General features: G+C 45.8%; 1 protein-coding gene across 3 annotated transcripts in view; it reads right to left on the bottom strand.

Moving 5' to 3' along the window:
• LOC129701277 (acyl-CoA-binding domain-containing protein 6-like) overlaps positions 1-6,862 on the bottom strand; it is a 462,001-nt gene extending 455,139 nt beyond the window's left edge. The window contains exon 1 of one of the 3 annotated variants that reach the window (XM_055642438.1): positions 6,710-6,862. The gene's annotated coding sequence lies outside the window, so the exon portion shown is untranslated. The remainder of the gene's footprint in view (positions 1-6,709) is intronic. The other 2 variants (XM_055642437.1, XM_055642435.1) reach the window with 2 other exon arrangements.
• Between the last annotated feature and the right edge of the window lie 6,526 nt (positions 6,863-13,388).

Below are 13,388 nucleotides of genomic sequence, written 5' to 3'. Positions count from 1 at the left end.
ATCCCTAGCATGTAGAATACTAGTGCTAGTGTACGGGGTGATTGGTGGTCGGTCAGCACTTGGTGGGCCGAAGGGCCTATTTCTGTGCTGTATCTCTAAACTAATCTGGGCATGGATCTAAAATTACTGAGTTACCTTAGGGAAAAGTCATTAAAAAACCTCATCTTCCCCCCCCCCCCACTCTCACATCAGTGTGAAGAAGGGTCTCAACCCGAAACGTCACCTATTTCCTTCGCTCCATAGATGCTGCCGCACCCGCTGAGTTTCACCAGCATTTTTGTCTACCTTAAAAAAATCAAATCCTTTCATAGAAACATAGAAACATAGAAATTAGGTGCAGGAGTAGGCCATTCGGCCCTTCGAGCCTGCACCGCCATTCAATATGATCATGGCTGATCATCCAACTCAGTATCCCGTACCTGCCTTCTCTCCATATCCCCTGATCCCCTTAGCCACAAGGGCCACATCTAACTCCCTCTTAAATATAGCCAATCAACTGGCCTCAACTACCCTCTGTGGCAGAGAGTTCCAGAGATGCACCACTCTCTGTGTGAAAAAAGTTCTTCTCATCTTGGTTTTCATTCCACTCAGTTCATATTTAAATGAACAGTGTTAGCAATTGTTTGGAAAATTAATATTAAAAAATAATATTCAATGTTAACAATTTTGATGACAAGTTTAGAGGTAGCAAAGAGTTAAAGGGTTGATCAGAACCCAATTACAGCTCAAAATATGAAACTCTTCCTACATGTTCTAAAAAATAATATCTTTGTCTAGAACTAACCATTCTAAAGCCCTGACTATAAAAATGTGGGTTGGTGATAGCTTGTTAGATCAGAAGGCAACAATTCAATGCAGGCTTCAAGCACCATTTCAGCAATACCAACACATGTCAAATCAAAAGGTTTGTAAACACGGCCAAGGGGTTGATAATTGAATAGTTCATTAGCCAGAGGTTCAATTCTGACCTTTCTCACTGGCTGTGTGGAGTTTGCACGACCTCAAAATGTCACCCATTCCTTCTCTCCAGGGATGCTGGCTGTCCCGCTGAGTTACTCCAGGATTTGTGTCTATCTTCGATTTAAACCAGCTTCTGTAGTTCTTTCCTACACATTCTCCCTGTGACTGTGTGGGTATCTTCTGGGTGCTCCAGGTTTCCTCCCACTTCCCAAAGCTGTTTAAGTGGCCTGTGTAAACCACCCTTAGAATGTTGGTGAGTAACAGAAAACAGATGGGAAGATAAGAGAGAATAATATAGTTCCCATGTGTGGACTCTTATACATCGGCGAGACCAAGCGCAGACTGGGCGATCGTTTCACTGAACACCTCCGCTCAGTCCGCCTGGACCTACCCGATCTCCCGGTTGCCAAACGCTTTAACTCCCCCTCCCATTCCCACTCTGACCTTTCTGTCCTGGGCCTCCTCCATTGTCAGGGTGAGGCCCAGTGCAAATTGGAGGAACAGCACCTCATATTTCACCTGGGCAGCTTACACCCCAGCGGTGTGAACATTGACTTCTCCATCTTCAAGGAACCTTTGCATCCCCTCTTACTCCTCCCCCTCCCAATTTGTTGCACTGGTTTTAAAGTCATCTTGTTGAGTCTCATTGTCTGCAACTTATTTTCGCCTAGCTAACAATGGCCCATTCCCTTTATTATCATTACTTTTTTACATATCTTTCATTCATTTGTTCCATGTCTCTCTATAATCACCATTTATATCCCCTGACTCTCAGTCTGAAGAAGGGTCTCGACCCAAAAGGTCACCTATTCCTTTCCTGTCTGACCCGCTGAGTTACTCCAGTTTTTTGTGTCCATCTTCGGAATAATATTGATGGTTGGTCCAGACTGAAGGGACGGCCCACACTTTATCACCCTCTAACTTAATGGGGCTGTCCCACTGTACGAGCTAATTCAAGAGTTCTCCCGAGTTTGCCCTGATTCGAACTCGGCGAATTACGGTAATAGCCGCTCCTAGGTACTCAGGGCTCCCGTGGACATTTTACAACATGTTGAAAAATCTTCACGAGTTTTCACGAGCTTACCGCATTTCCCGAGTACCTGCCGTTAGCGTTACGAGCCGCTAAGAGACGTCCCGAGCTCCGACCGTACATTCTACGTGCTTACCACGAGTTTGATTTTTTTTTTAACTTGGGAGAGCTCTTGAATTACCTCGTACAGTGGGACAGGCCCTATACTTGTCCATTTTGTTCAAGAAGCAAACAGATGGAGGAAAAAAGAACACAAAGTAACTCAGCGGGTGAGGCAACTCCTCTGGCGAATGTGGATAAGTGACGTTTCAGGTCGGGACCCTTCTTCAGGCTCAGCAGATCTTGTGTGGAAGACAATCACCTATCCATGTTCTCCACAGATGCTGCCTGACCCGCTGAGTTACATTTGACTGTGCCTGTAGCCGCTGGAGGTTAGAAGGATGAGGGGGACCTCATTGACACTTACTGAATAGTGATTTGCCGAAATGTCCTGGATAGAGTGGATGTGGAGAGGGAGATCCCTCCAGAGGTGCTGCCTGTCCCACTGAGCTACTCCAGCATTTTGTGTCAGTCTTATTGTGGGAGAGTCTAGGACCTCAGAATAAAAGGACGTACTTTCAGAAAGGACCTGAGGAGAATTGTCTTTAGGCAGAGGGTGGTGAATCTCATTCTGTGGAACTTATTGCCACAGATGGCTGTGGAGGCCAAGTCAATGGATATTTGTAAGGTGGTGGTTCACATATTCTTGATTAGTATGGATGTCAGGGATTGTGGGGAGAAGGCAGGAGAATGGGGTTGAGAGGGAAAGATAGATCAGCCATGATTCTCCAGTCTGAAGAAGGGTCTCGACCTGAAACGTCACCTATTCCTTCACTCCGTAGATGCTGCCTCATTCTCCAGCATTTCTGTCAGCCATGATTGAATGGTGGAGTAGGCTCGATGGGCCGAATGGCCTAATTCTGCTGCTGTGACATGTACTTCCTCCATCCAGCATTTTGTATTTTAGTTCAGTGATAGCTAGATCCATGCTAAGGGGGAGCATTTTGTTTGCCTGAGTGGTGGTGGACCTTTAACATTATATCCCACAGTTCAAAAGCACTTTGGCCTTCACTCGCAAGACGACATCCACGTGGAACTTGGTTTGTGAGATAGCGGAGAATCCTCGATCATGGGTTGATTATGGGTTGAAAAAGTAAAAAAATACTGGCGCATTCAATCAAATTCCTGGATGGTTTACATTAATGGTGGCGCAGCGGTAGAGTTGCCTCCTTACAGCGACCCGGGTTCGATCCCGACTACGGGTGCTGTCTGTACGGAGTTTGTACCTTCTCCCCGTGACCTGCATGGGTTTGCTCTGAGATCTTTGGTTTTCTCCCACACTCCAAAGACGTACAGGTTTGTAGGTTAATTGGCTTGGTAAATGTAAAAAATGTCCCTAGTGGGTGTAGGATAGTGTTAATGTGCGGGGATCGCTGGTTGGTGCGGACCCGGTGGGTCGAAGGGCCTGTTTCGCGCTGTGTCGATAAACTAACTCACCTAAATAATCAGCACTACTAAACTTGGATGAGCGAATATTAACCACAAGGAGAGAGAGTGGACAAATTTGATTTATTTTCCCTGCAATGCCAGAGTTAAGACAGATCAGTTTAATTACCGCTTAGCTTACTGTCACGTGTACCGAGGAACAGTGAAAAGCTTTTGTTGCGTGCTATCCAGTCAGCGGAGAGACAACTGATGGAAGTTTTGACAGAAGTTGATAAAATTCTCAGGGGGCATAAATAGGCTCGACATTCAGAACTTCTTTTGCCCCAGGTTGGAAATACCAAAAGACCAGAGGGAATAGCTTTAAGATGTGTGAAGGGAAAAGTTTAAAGGAGAGAAATAGATCAGGGGTGATGCACAGAATCTCTTGCCCAAAGTTGGTGAATTGAGGACGAGTGGATGTGGGTTTTACGTGAAGGGGGAAAAGATTTAATAGGAATCTGAGGGGTCACTTTTCACACAAAGGGTGGTGGGTGTATGGAACAAGCTGCCAGAGGAGGTAGTTGAGGCGGGGACTATCCCAACGTTTAAGAAACAGTTGGACAGGTACATGGATAGGACAGGTTTGGATGTCCAAACACGGGCAATTGACAATAGGTGTAGGAGTAGGCCATTTGGCCCTTCGAGCCAGCACCGCCATTCAAGGTGATCATGGCTGATCATCCCCAATCAGTACGCCCCCCGTACCTGCCTTCTCCCCTGGCTCCGCTATTTTTAAGAGCCCTATCTAGCTCTCTTGAAAGAACCTGCCTCCACTGCCCTCTGAGGCAGCGAATTCCACAGACTCACAACTCTCTGTGAGAAAAAGTGTTTCCTCGTCTCCATTCTAAATGGCTTACTCCATATTCTTAAACTGTGGCCCCTGGTTCTGGACTCCCCCAACATGTTTCCTGCCTCTAGCGTATCCAAGCCCTTAACAATCTTAGATGGGACTAGTGTAGGCAGATGGGACAAGTGTGGGCAGGTTGGGCAGAAGGGCCTGTGTCACTCTCTGCTTCCATGTGTGGGGCAAGCATTTTTTCTATACGGAGGATGGTGGGTGCCTGGAACGTGCTGCCGAGGATGCTGGCGGTGGAAGCAGATACAATGGTGGGATACGCGGTTTTCAGATTTCAGAAGGGAATGGATATGAGTTATCTGTAGGCGGACGAGATTAGTTTAGCTGTTCTATGGTCAATGTGCTATGGTCGATGCCTTATGATCTATGTCTTATGAACAATGTCCTAAGGTCACAGCGAGAGTCATTATTCAGGCAAATGGAAAAGTCACCTCTGTTACATTTCAATGACACAATATGGGATTGCATTAGGATAGATTATAAGCAAACCAAACCAGCCACTGTCTCTATCGCACATAGGATGTCGGAGAATTTTCAATGCACATTACTGAAAACTAACTGATTCTAATCTTAGAAAAATCTGATGATGGTCCTACGCTGCCTGCACACAGGAAGACAAATATGCTTTATGTACTTTCCGAATTTTCCACAAGTCTCTTCAGAGGTTTTGTGCAGAACCCATTAATTATTCCACAAACATATTTGTATGATGAATAAACCTTAAAGGACGGAGGTCAAATGTGGTAACACAAGCAACAAAATGGATTTTGTTAAATCGCCACAAAAACACAAATATATATTTTTTTAAAAGGGGGACTTTGTAAATAGCAACTGGGTAGCTGAACCAGATCTGAACAACAATAGCCTTTCTGTAAGTCAGTAGGTTCCCCAGATCAGAATGCTTCCTGACAGTAAACAATTGCAAATTAGTAGAAAAATCCACTGGCATGTTACATTATGGACATACTGCTCAGCACCAAACATACGTGTTCCAAACATCAGTAATAAGCCGAAGATAGACACAAGCTGGAGTAACTCAGCGGGACTGCCAGGCAGCATCTCTGGAGAGAAGGAATAGGTGACACTGTAGAAGGGTCTCGACCCAAAACATCACCCGTTCCTTCTCTCCAGAGATGCTGCCTGTCTGTCCAGCTGAGTTACTCCAGAATTTTGTGTCTTTCTTTGGTGTAAACCAGCATCTGCAGTTCCTTCCCACACATTCGTAATAAGCCCACTGACAGATCTGATGCAATGGTTGGCTTCATCCACGGAATACATGGCTGAAGCAAAAATCATAAATCTGACAAGCTTGGAATGAGCACCGAACGACTGGATTCAATAGTGTAACCTGGCCTGGCCTGGCCTTCCCTTCCCCAGACACACACTAATTCTCATGGAGACCTAATCCACGTTGAACTGAAACACATCTCATTCCTACAGTGGTTTACAGAGTAAAAGGAGGAGGAGAATTTTATTTTTTTTAAAAAGTCAATAAATACAAAAGGAGTAGAATTGTGGAGAATGGATACAGTCTGTTTACACGTAGATACTGTGCTCTCTGATCCATTTCACCACTTTCCCTTCCCCTCGCCACAGTTTATGTCGCCCTCCCTCCTCTTGTAAAAAAAAAATGTCCTAGGTCGTACAATTTCTGACTGGTCTCTCATTTTTGTCGAGATTCTCACCAACTATAAAGGCAATCGGCACTTCCAAAGGCCCTGGCCACAGGGAAGGAGGGAGGGAGAAATAGACAGCCGCTCTCTTAAGAAGCATCTCCTCCCCTCCACATAAACACTGCATAAAAATCTGTGCACTAAACAGAAAGAGAAATCACAAATATCCTCTCAGCTCACTTCCGACGCTGGGTACAAATAAGTCATCAACCACAATAATCTTTTTTTTTTTGGCTTGCAACCCCTTGGTTCTTTTTGTCTCCTTTCCCCCCAGCGGGAAACGTTTGTTTTTTCTCTCTTCCTTTTTGTGTAAAAAAAATGCAATTTGGAGAAACAGGATCTCCAAATCCCTTCCAGCACAACAGGATCAAACTGATTGTTTTAGAGTGTGTGTGTGTGTGTGTGTGTGTGTGGGGGTAGATAAAGCCAATTCAGAATGGAAAAAGACGAAAGGAGATGAATTATTTTTTTTAATACACGAATACAAGCGATATAATGTTGCGAGATTACTCTTGGAAATCGAACGAGATATTTACAAGAGAGATTTCACAGCAAATGCCTTAACTCGCCTAACCCTAGGCTGCAGAAGGATATTAGACACTGGGACAAAGGCGTTGAATGTTGAATTTACACATACACACAGAGATAGATAGAGCGGACACTCACCCTTTTGCAAGATGACAGAGTTGCTGCAATGTGGGTGGGTGGGTGGTTGGGTTGGAGAGGGGGGTAATGGTGCGGGGCTGAATGCTCCCAGCCGCCGGCCCTGGCCTGAGTGTGTCTCACCCGCTCCAAGAGCTGCCTCGCACAAACAGAGAGCAGCCGGCGGCAGACCAACCACAAGCAGAAAAAAGCCAAGCACTCCCCAATACACAGCTACCAATCACAGCAAAAGGCAAAAGACGTGAAACCATGGAGACCAAGCCTGAACTAACTGGAGCCTGCGACCAAATTAACATTTACTTGGCAGGCAGCAGCTACCATTCCCCCCCCCCCCCCCCTGTTAAAATACACACATACAAAAAAAAAACGAGGAATAATGTTTCAGCGACTAACATCACTCCAATCCCACCCCCATACCTTGCCTTTGAGACAACAGGCAGGAGCATGTTGCATAAATCTCTTTGATGTAATACTCGCTACCAAAGCATTCTACCAGCAGCACAGATAGAGCAAGTAAAAAAGGCTCCAATTAGTGGTAGAAGCCAAGAAGTGACTCTTGGATTAATTGTTGTCTTCGAGGTGCAAGCCGTTATGATGCAAGATGGTTTGGCCATTCTGATTGCAACCTTTGTCCAGGTGCATTCAAATGAATGGAGGGATAGATGTGGATTGTGCGCAGTTGGCAGAGGTCGCCAAGTTAGAAAAAGGGGGTTCAGAGAAAATTTACCAGGATGTTGCCAGGACTAGAGGGTGTGAGCTACAGGGAGAGGTTGAGTAGGCTGGGTCTCTATTCCATGGAGCGCAGGAGGTTGAGGGGAGATCTTATAGAGGTGTCCAAAATCATGAGAGGAATAGATCGGGTAGATGCACAGAGTCTCTTGCCCAGAGTAGGGGAATCGAGGACCGGAGGACATAGTTTCAAGGTGAAGGGGGCAAGATTTAGCAGGAATCTGAGGGGTAACATATTCACACAGGCACACAGGTGGGTGTATGGGACAAACTGCCACAGGAGTTAGTTGAGGCTGGGGCTTTGGCATTGTTTAAGAAATAGACATGTACATGGATAGGACAGGTTTAGAGGGATATGGACCAAGCATTGGCAGGTGGGACTAGTGTAGCTGGGACATGTTGGTCGGTGTGGGCAAGTTGGGCCGAAGGTTCTGTTTCCATGCTGTGTCACTCGAAGACTCTATAAGAGTTAGTCTTGGCATTGTGTGCAAGCAGGGATGTGATGCCGAGCCTTTATAAGGAGCTGGTCAGACCGCATTTGGAATATTGTGAGGAGTTTTGAGCCCCGTATCTGAGGAAAGATGTGCTGACGTTGCAGTGTGTCCAGATATTTACGTGATTTACATCACCTTCTATATCCCTTGTTCCCCTCTCCCCTGACTCTCAGTCTGGAGAAGGGTCTCGACCCAAAACGTCACCTATTCCTTCTCTCCAGGGCTGCTGCCTGACTCGCTGAGTTACTCCAGCATTTTGTGTCTACCACCAACAATCACACTACTACTAATTATCCCTAACATTACTAATTAAGCATGCACCAAGATTAATTTTATCAGAGGGCCAATTACCCTACAAACCCACACGTCTTTGGGATGTGGGAGGAAACTGGAGCACCCGGGGGAAACCTACAAATGTCCGATGAAGGGTCTCAGCCCTGAAGCGTTAACTCTGCTTCTCTTCCCAGAGGCACCAGCTGACCAGCTGAGTGTTTCCAGAATCCAGCTTTTCCTTTCTCAGATTTCCAGTTTCCTTTGATCTTCACAAAAATCTGCCATGTCTCCTTAAACCTTCCTAATCCTTACTTATTTCAAAATGCTCCTTGAAGCCTATCAGTTTGCCCAAGCTTCTGATCCGCACATCTGCTAATGTGCCTTACTGACAAAGTCTTTTTCGATTGATTCAAAGATGGAAGCAGGCCCTTCGGCCCACCGAGCCCATCACCTGTTCTATCACACTAGTTCTATGTTGTGCCACTTCCGCAGCCACTCCCTGCACACGAGTGACAATTTTACACAGGGCCAAACAACCTGCAAACCCGCACGTCTTTGAGATGTGGTGGAAGCCGGAGCACCCAGATTATACCGTCATTCAAATATCACTGTACCTTAATTGGTACACGTGACAATAAAAGACCTTTGAAACCCACGCGGTCACAGGGAGAATGTGCAAACTCCACACAGACAGCATTTCTCTGTACCTAGGTACATGCAACAATAAAGAATTATTGAAAGTATCATTGAACTCGACTACTCCTGCTGTAGAATGGTACAGCGTGGAACAGGCCCTTCGGCCCGACTTGCCCATGCCAACCAACATGCCTCATCAACACTAGTCCCACCTGCCTGTGTTTGACCCATATCCTGCTAAACTTATCCTATCCATGTATGTACCTGTCATAGAAACATAGAAACATAGGTGCAGGAGTAGGCCATTCAGCCCTTCGAGCCAGCACCGCCATTCAATATGATCATAGAAACATAGAAAAATAGGTTCAGGAGTAGGCCATTCAGCCCTTCAAGCCAGCACCGCCATTCAATATGATCATAGAAACATAGAAAAAATAGGTGCAGGAGTAGGCCATTCGGCCCTTCGAGCCTGCACCGCCATTCAATATGATCATAGAAACATAGAAAAATAGGTTCAGGAGTAGGCCATTCAGCCCTTCAAGCCAACACCACCATTCAATATGATCATGGCTGATCATGTAAAATCAGTACCTCTAAGAGTTAAATCTAACTCCAGTGAATTGGCCGCCAGTGCCTTCTGTGGCAGTGCATTCCACAGATTCACAACTCTCTGGGGGAAGAAGTTTTTCCTCATCTCAGTCCGAAATGGCCTATCCCTTATACTTAAACGGTGACCCCTGGCTCTGGACTCCCCCAACATCGGGACCATTTTTACTGCATCAAGCCTGTCCAATCCTTTAAGAATTTCATATGTTTCTTTAAGATCCCTCTCATCCTTCTAAATTCCAGTGAATACAATATCTAAATATTTCTTAAACTTTGTGATAGGCCGTGCCTCAACTACCTCCTCCAGCAGCTCATTCCATACACTATTTGTGTAAAAGGTAGCCCCGCAAATTCCTATTAAATCTTAATCTTATTTCATCTCAACTTAATCTAATTTTAAGCCTATGTGCTCTGATTCTGATTCCTCTACTCTGGATAAAAGACTCTGTGCATTTATCCCAATCTATTCCTCTTGTACATTTCTATAAGAACACCCCCTCATCCTCCTGAGCTCCAAGGAATAGAGTCCTTTATGATATTGAGCAAACCTTTACGATTCAGAATCACCAACATGTTTAGTTTAGTTTAGTTTAGTTTAGTTTAGTTTAGTTTAGTTTAGTTTAGTTTAGTTTAGTTTAGAGATACAGCGTGGAAACAGACCCTTCGGCCCATCAGGTCCGCGCCAACCCGTACATTAATACTGCCCGACACACAGTAGGGACATTTTTCAAAAACATTATCGAAGCCTATTAACCTAGAAACCTACGCATCTTTGGAGAGTGGGAGGAAGCTGGAGAAATCCCATGCGGTCACGGGGAGAACGTACAAACACTGTACAGACAGCACCCATGGTCAGGATTGAACCCGGGTCACTGGCACTGTGAGGCAGCAGCTCTACCCGCTGCGTCACCGTGCCTGGAGAGGTCTGGAAATTATTTTCCTGGGCATTTTTAAATCTCACAGATTTCATGCAAACATGCAAATAAATAATTCAGCAGCAGCAGCAGCAGCAGCAGCAGAAACGGACCAGTTGCCCCCCTGAAACAGGCTCCGTCATTCAACCCAATCATGGCATAGCCCAGTGCAACCCCAACCCTGTATTCCTGGCTTCACCATGAACCTTTGACATCATTCTGTCTACCTCAAACTTATAATCATTCAAAGACTCTGCTCCCAACACTCGTTGCAGAAGAGCTTTCCCCGGCTTCTAACCTTCTGACTGTAGAGAAAACATTGCATCATCTCTGTCTGATTTTTAAACAGTGACCCCTAGTTCTGGATTCAAATGGAAGAAATATACACTGCTGGCCAGTTATCCGTCAAATCAAGGCACAGTGAAACTTTGTTAACCCAGCAAGCTCAGAACTTTGATGGTGCCACGCTAGCAAGCTTTCCCCTTCCATTGGACATTGTGCTATGAATGTTCCAACATAGATTTCATTCATTCTTTCTTCACACAGTACATTACTTTAGTTTAGTTTTAGTTTAGTGATACAGCATGGAAACAGGCCCTTCGGCCCACCGAGTCCACGCCCACCAGCGATCACACCAGTTTTATCTCACCCCACTTTCTCATCCACTCACTGCACACTAGGGACAATTTACAGAGGCCAGTTCACTTTCAAACATTCATTAGTTTATTTTGGTTTAGTTTAGAGACACAGCAGGGAAACAGGCCCTTCGGCCCACCGAGTCCACGCCGACTATCAATTCACACTAGTTTTGTGTTATCCTACCTTACAATACACTCAGGTACACACTGGAAGGAAACAGGAACACCCGAAGGAAACCCACGATGTCACAGGGGGAACGTGCCAACTCCACACAGACAGCACCCGAGGTCAGGATCGAACCCGGGTCTCTACCGCTGTGAGGCATTAGCTCTACCCGCTGCGCAGTACAATAGCTATTTTATTTCTCAGTGAACCCAGAGAGTTGAAAGAGAGTGCAGAAAACAGGACTCCTGTGAGTATGATGGGAGCAGAACCAACAGCTTGGTCGGCATGGGCAAGTCGGGCCGAAGGGCCTATTTCCATGATGTATGAATCTATGACAGCAGGAGCTCAATTCAATGACACTTTCAATGATAATTTAGTGTAGCTTGTACCTGGGTACAAATTCTTGTTAGTCCATGCAACGTGGTCAAATCGCACAGAAGACCCCACCCTAGGCTGTGGACAAAGATGCTTCTGGATGCCAACAAAGCCCCCCCCCCCCCTCGTTCTCGGAGGTGCAGGTCCCTCTTCTCTCGTGTGTTAATGGGGAGGTGTGAACCTGGCTTCCAGTTAGTGGATGAATTAGTGGATGGAGAGTGAGGCAAATAACATTCGCTGAGCCAGATGCCATCGACTTTTCCTAATAACATAGAAACATAGAAAACAGGTGCAGGAGTAGTCCATGCAGCCCTTCGAGCCAGCACCGCCATTCAATGTGATTATGGCTGATCATCCCCAATCAGTACCCCATCCCTGCTTTCTTCCCATATCCCCTGATTCCGTTAGCCCTAAGAGCTAAATCTAACTCATCTTATTTATTACCTTATAAGTAGCCTGCAAGTCAAGTCAAGTCAAGTTTATTTGTCACATACACATACGAGATGTGCAGTGAAATAAAACGTTGTAATGCCTGCAGATTGTGCAAAAAAAACAACAAAACAGTATGGAACAGAATCAATAATTACATATTTGTGTGAAAACCCCCCAGCAATTTTAAAAAGACACAATACAACACAATTGGTACAGTAAGTTAGTCCCTGGCGAGATAAGAGCTTACAGTCCTAATGGCCTCTGGGAAGTAACTCCTTCTCATCCTTTCTGTTCCCACAGTGTGACAGCGGAGGCGTTTGCCTGACCGTAGCAGCTTGAACAGTCCATTGCTGGGGTGGAAGGGGTCCCCCATAATGTTGCTGGCTCTGGATCTGAACCTTCTGATGTATAGTTCCTGCAAGGGGGCTAATGAAACCTGGTGGTGCAGCACGGTGGTGCAGCGGCAGAGTTGCTGCCTCTCAACGCCAGAAAACCCAGCTTAATCCCGACCGCAGGTGCTGCCTGCACGGAGCTTGTACGCTCTCCCTGTGTCTGCGTGGGTCATCTCCAGGTGCTCTGGCCTCCTCCCACACTCCAGGTTTGTAGGTTCATTGGCTTTGGTAACAAAAATTGATAATTGTCCCTAATGTGCAGTAACAGATAATCAGAGTCTCAACGTATTATAAAGACAAACAGTGGAGGAATGTAAAACAAAAAAAAGTGTGTTCTCAATGTGGGGGGACCTCGTCGAAACATACAGAATAGTGAAAGGCCTGGATAGAGTGGATGTGGGGAGGATGTTTCCACTAGTGGGAGAGGCTAGGACTAGAGGTCACACCCTCAGAATTAAAGGATGTTCGTTCAGGAAGGAGATGAGGAGGAATTTCTTTAGTCAGAGGGTGGTGAATCTGGGGAATTCTTTGGCCTAATTCTACTCCTATCACTTACTTATGACCTTATGAAATTATGATCCAAAATGTCACCTATCCATGTTCTCCACAGATGCTGCCTGACCCGCTGAGTTACTCCAGCACTCTGTGAAATGTCAACTATCCATGTTCTCCACAGATGCTGCCTGACCCGCTGAGTTACTCCAGCACCCTGTGAAACGTCACCTATCCATGTTCTCCACAGATGCTGCCTGACCCCTGACCCATTGAGTTACTCCAGCATTCTGTGAAACGTCACCTATCCATGTTCTCCACAGATGCTGCCTGACCCGCTGAGTTACTCCAGCACTCTGTGAAACGTCACCTATCCATGTTCTCCACAGATGCTGCCTGACCCGCTGAGTTACTCCAGCACTTTGTGACTTTTTCTGACTTTCTGGTGCTGTTCCAGCCCAGTGTCTCCACCACTTGCCACCCTGAGGTACTGCAGCCTTTCTGCAAAAAAATTAAAACAAATGTAAACTGATTA

Source organism: Leucoraja erinacea, chromosome 10, assembly GCF_028641065.1.
Source record: "Leucoraja erinacea ecotype New England chromosome 10, Leri_hhj_1, whole genome shotgun sequence".
NCBI classification, from domain to species: Eukaryota; Metazoa; Chordata; class Chondrichthyes; order Rajiformes; family Rajidae; genus Leucoraja; species Leucoraja erinaceus.
This window is presented reverse-complemented; position numbering and strand designations above follow the sequence as displayed.